Here is a 5,539-nt window from a genome sequence, read left to right as displayed (position 1 = left end):
CTCTGAAATAAACACAAACTCTCCTCTCTGTATTCCAGCTCCTCCTCTTCCACATGATTCATTTTCAGAGATCATTTCTGTAAAAGGTTCTCAGTTATCTCCTCAGCTGTTGTCCAACATGTTAACCTGATTAGAGTCTTTATTCATGTGAAAATAAACCCTCAGGAAACCCTTGGAGGTTGTCTCTGTGTTTATAATGAAGTGTCCTGTTGTTCAGAGAAAAATAATGAACTCTAAAAAACAAACTTGTAAAATTTAACTTTGTTATAAAACATTTCAAGAAGAAGGCTTTAAAAAAACTTTGCTCCACTCTGCAGTGGAAACAGATTCTGGAGTATCAGCGTTTTCTCTCTCCACGCTGCAGACTGAGATCGATGCTTTGAATGTGCTGAAGCTGCTGATTCCTCGTCTTCATCCTCCAACTTTATTCCACTCTTTGTTTACCCAGAGAAATGTTTACTGAGCACGCTCGCTCTCTCCAGCTCTCCTCCACCCCGTCTGCAGCCGGTGTGCTTCCTGTACGCTTCTATTTTTAAACCTTTAAATCTTTGAACTCTGAGGATCTTGTTTGTTTTTAATCTTTCTGTTTATTTTCTGTCCATGTTTGGTTTGTTTTTCCTTCCTAAATGTAGGAAGTTGTGTTTTTTTAGTGGCTGATCATTGTTCCTGTGTTTGCAGAGCTCTGATTGTGAATGTGAGTGTGTTTGGATGTGGACAGCTGCAGGAGTAAAGGTCGAACTAAAGGTCGTTTAGATGGAGTCGTTTGTATTCAGGGAGGGTACGTTTTGAAATAACTGGACAAAGCTATTTTAATATGTTTAGAAATCCCTTTTAAAGAGCTCTTTTTATAAACTTCTCTTTTGTTCTTGTGTCTGTAAATGTCTTTTAAAGGAAATGTCTTGATCTATGTTTTCCTTTGAGGAGGAAAACAACAACTAAAGGATTTGAAAAGTCAGAGGATTCAGAGCTTTTCACTTCACAAACAGCTGAGTTCAGACAACGTGAGTCTCACTTGATGACGTCTGGAGGCTCGTGACTATTGTAACCCTTTGCTTTGAATAAAAACCTGGGTTTAAATCCCCGTCTGTCCTCTACAGCCTGGAGGAGAGAGGACTGTCGGCTCTGAAGCAGCCTGAGCAGAAGCTGCTTCATCCTTCACATCACAACAGCTGCAGTCTCTAAATCAGCCAATAAGATCAGGACGATGATATCATCACAACTCTGATTATCTCCAACTCTCCTGTATACCAACAAGTCCCCTCTTCTCTCATTATGAAAGAATACCTGTGGACCTTTTGACCTTTGACCTCCAGCTGTGCTGCAGTCTGAGGGGCTGTACAGGTGAAGTTTAAAACATGTGTCCTCCAGTGACCTCTGCTGGTCTGATGAACTCTTGATTCAGGTTTTACTGTCCTGCAGAGCGGCCTCAGTCAGGATCACAGATACACACAGGAGTTAGTCCTTTTATAAAACCCACATCATGTCTTTGTGATGGTTCAGAGGCTTCAGATCTGGACAAGAGGAACATTCAGGAGCTCTGAAGCAGACATAAATAAGTTCCTCTAATGACCGACTCTTCTAAATTCAAACATAAAAGAGTTAAAATAATCTAAACCTTCATGTCTGTGTGTCGTAGATTGAGATAGTCTATCCACACAGGACGCTAGCATGGCAGCTGAGTCAGAAAAGTCTGTGAAATGAATCATAATCCTCTTTGACTGATCCACATTTCTCTAGGAATCTTAATTAAGTTCAGTCTTTATTGAGAAAATCATTTTTAAAAGATCAGAAATGAAGAGTTCCTTTCTAATCCTCTCCCTCCTCCCTCCTGCTGCTGTTGGACCTGCAGAGGCTGAGAGAGGAGGGGGAAGAAATGCAGAGACAGTGAGTGAGGAGGATGATGAAGATGTGAAGTGCAGCTGCAGAGCTTGTTGTTCCTGCAGCTCGGAGCGGATGGAGACTCTGCTGAGTCATGAGCGGCTCGACTTCAGGTCTCTTCTGAGGAGCGACAGATGACGACTTCAGCGAATCGTTAAATCAATGACTGAAGGAGGAACAGAGAGACTGACAGAGTCCCTGCTGACACTCAGCTTTTCAATCTGTAGATTTACAGTTACTGGTTTTTTGATTTCTCTCAATGGCATTCTGACATATTTTGGGGGATTTCTAGTCTTTATTAGAAAGAACAGGTGAAGAGAGGCAGGTGACAGGAGCAGGGAGCAAGGAAGACATGCAGCTAAAGGTTGAGGTCGTTCAACCAGTGACCGCTGGGATGAGGACCAGTAGGCCAAACCATCACCTCACTGATGTCTGACATTTCATTTCATGAATCAGAAAGATCTTAAATAAGAAACAGAGACATATTGGGCTCTGAAGTTAAGGTAATTATAAAAACATCTCTTTAGCTGTAAAGGACCTAAAGGGGAAAAAGGAGCATGATGCTAAAGATTAGATCACATGCCGATCCATTAGCATCTCTGCTCCATCCTCACAGGTTGCCAGGTTTGCAAACACTGTCCTACAAATCCCCAAAATATGTTTCACAACAGAAACTTCTCAATATTTAGAAAGTTATTTTGAGTCATGTGTCTGAAGTGGAAAAAAAGAGGCTGGAGTCATGAATCCAAAGTCAAAGTCAAAGTTTGTCATTTGTGTCCTCAGGCAAGACCCTGAATTATTCTAATGTGTCTGCAAAACCAGAGGTTGCAGCTTCAGGACGGAAAGTCTGGGACAGCATCTCTAGGACCCTTGTGTTGTTGGAACAGTTAGGGTAAGGCTTACAGATCGATTGCACTAGGCAGGGACGTCACGAACAACACGGGTCTTTAGAGTTCTGCTCCCTGAAATGCATGTGGTCCTGAATCTGCAGCCTCTGGGTCTGCAGACTCACTACCCTTCCCGGTGGCACAGCCAGCAGTGTTTGACTGGGCTTAGTTAAAGCTTCTGTGAGGACTTTCTGACTGGTTATGAAGCAGACTGAAAGAATCAGTGATGCCTCTGTATGACCTACGATCACTAACTACCATTAGCAGAAAGACTGACTCTTTATTTCTGTCACTTTTGATGCTTGTAAGCTCCAAGAGGGGGGAGGTGTCATACAGTCAACTAGAGGATGCTGACACAAGTACAGGACCAGATTAGAAGAGATATAAGAGGTATCACTTTGACCACAGGGGGGCGCACAAGTCAACACAAACAGAAAGTTCCTCACAGGACTTTAACACTGACTGGATTAGTTAATGATGACATGATACCTTGATACAGAGATTTAACGCTGCACTCCGAAGCAGTGTTAGTGAGGTGAAACTAACTTCTTGTAACTTTTTAAGAGCAACAACAAAATCAGTAAGCTGTAGGCTCAGATTTGTGCATCTCAAACTGAAACAGGACTCTGCTTATTACTGCACGGTGAGGAAGACTTCATAAACACTCCTCTTCTGTGGAATGATCAGAAGATAAACAAGAGAAAGGTCAGAGGATTTCAGGAGGAGAGGAGGAGGAGGAAACAGAGCCGTGTCTCTGAGGAGAGGGAGCTGGTTTTAAGGAGTGTTATTACCTGCTGCTAAATAAAGAATCAAACACTGATTTATACAAGAGGAGGTCTCAAAGAGTCAGAGGGTTGTTTTCACAGATCTCTGGGCTGACGTCACATCGGCCCTGTTGTGCTTCAGAACAACACACGTAAACACACTCACATAAACACACACACACACACAGAGGCTGGAATAAATGCATAGTTTATCATATCATATCAATAAATCGTCAAGGCTACAATGTAAATAAAACAGTCTAGTAGGTTTGAAGGATTGTAGCCTAAATGATGAACAAGAGGTGAGGTGAACAAACCGTGTCATCAGGAAGAGGTACGTTGAATATTTATGCTCATTCTGTGAGGCAATGCAAGACAAAAGTTGCTCTAAAAAGGTAAAACTGCTGCAACTACTGAGAGTATAGAGTGATCGCCCTGCATGTCATACAGCTACGAGCTACCGGAGATCACGATTTAGGCTACTTCTGCTACAGTACAGTATCGCTTTAAGTTCCTCTAGATACCTGAATACAAACAGCGTCCTGCTGCCGAAGAAAGAAAGAGAGGGAAGTCTGTCGTTCCTCTGGAGGCATATCTTTAAAAAGAGTCTCTGAAAGTGCAGAGCAGGGTCTCAGGGAGGGTCCACCGGAGGGGTCCTCAGGTGAGGGTTGAATAGTCCTCCAGGAGGCAGATTATATGTCATCATCACATCAGTAGAAAGTGCATAATCTAAAGCATGGAGGGATTACTGAGCGGGTCTGCAGGGCACAGGAGGGGAGTCCAGAGAGCAGGCTGAATAAAAACATGGAGGACATGACTGCTCTACAAAAGTGAAGCCAGAACATGTAGAGCTCCCCCTACAGGTCATATAAATCCTGCCTCATTTTAACAGATGGGACATGAGTTTAACTTTGTAATTGAAATACACATCAGATATCTTTTCTCAAACATGCGTTCTGTCATTCTGATCATGCTGATTTAGTATTCGTGTTTAATGCTTTAAGAAGGGAGCATGATGCAGATAATAAATATATAATACAGGGCAACTCTGTTAACAAATGAGGCTCCTGCAGCGCCTGTGAGCACCAGATTATCAGGAACAGAGAAATGTAAAGAAAAGGAACACAAGAGTTTTAAAATTTCCAGATCACAAGAGACATGACGGATCCTTGAGACTTGTTTCCACCTACGTGTGACTGGTGTCTATAGATCTGTAAATAAACGGATGGTACCTCTAGTGTCTAACACAAAGAAGTGCATTTCCTCCTGCTAGTTGACTTGCATGTTTACATACACAGGTGGAAATGAGGCGCTGCCTTTCTGCCAAGTTAAGCTGTGTGTTTTGGGTTCAGGCTTCACTTTTGTACAGTGGAAGGAGGTGGAGGCATGTCATCCATCTTTATATTCAGTCATTGGTTCAGGGGAGTCTTAACTAAGGAGAAAACCTTCATTTCAAAGTGTTTGCAGATGTTGCATAAGTCAGAGCTGTAAATTTCCTCCAGGGATGTCAGATTCAAGAGGGGCTGGGATCTACAAACTTCAGGAGGAAAGAATCTATTTAAATAGAACTAAACTATTTGTTGCAAAGGAGGATTAATAAAAAATACAGCATGTCTGATTCTGCTGTTTTGACTCGTCTCTTCTGGTTGCAGAGACCTCGTCACGTTGGTAGAGCACTTTCTAATATTTTTTCTTGAAGGTCAAAGAGCTCAGTAGGAACAGGGATGTTCTGATTATTCTGCTCCTGATCCTCCTCATAGTCTTTAAATAATGCATGCATCACTTCTTGCTTATTTATGTAGATCCTGTAGAAACTCTATGATCTATTTTTACAAGTTCATCATATTTTCATCCTAATTTAAATGCAAAATACAGAAAAACATGACCTAAAGAATGAGTGAACACAGCATTCATGTGAAGGATTATTCGTAGAACATCTTAGGACTGAATACTGAAGTTTACCTGCAAACTGTCTCTGGACGTCCCCTTTTAGACTCCTATGCCCTGCAG

At 42.1% G+C, this 5,539-nt stretch overlaps 1 long non-coding RNA gene across 2 annotated transcripts in view; it reads left to right on the top strand.

Moving 5' to 3' along the window:
* The window catches only part of LOC117825269, a 15,108-nt gene extending 13,506 nt beyond the window's left edge, over positions 1-1,602 (top strand). For both annotated transcript variants that reach the window (XR_004633823.1, XR_004633822.1), the window contains exons 2-4: positions 679-778; positions 892-1,001; positions 1,098-1,602. This is a non-coding gene — a long non-coding RNA (uncharacterized LOC117825269). The remainder of the gene's footprint in view (positions 1-678; positions 779-891; positions 1,002-1,097) is intronic.
* The last annotated feature ends 3,937 nt before the right edge of the window (positions 1,603-5,539 follow it).

Source organism: Notolabrus celidotus, chromosome 14 (genome assembly GCF_009762535.1).
Source record: "Notolabrus celidotus isolate fNotCel1 chromosome 14, fNotCel1.pri, whole genome shotgun sequence".
NCBI classification, from domain to species: Eukaryota; Metazoa; Chordata; class Actinopteri; order Labriformes; family Labridae; genus Notolabrus; species Notolabrus celidotus.
Note: the sequence above shows the minus strand (reverse complement) of the source record. Positions and strands in the feature narration are given on the sequence as shown.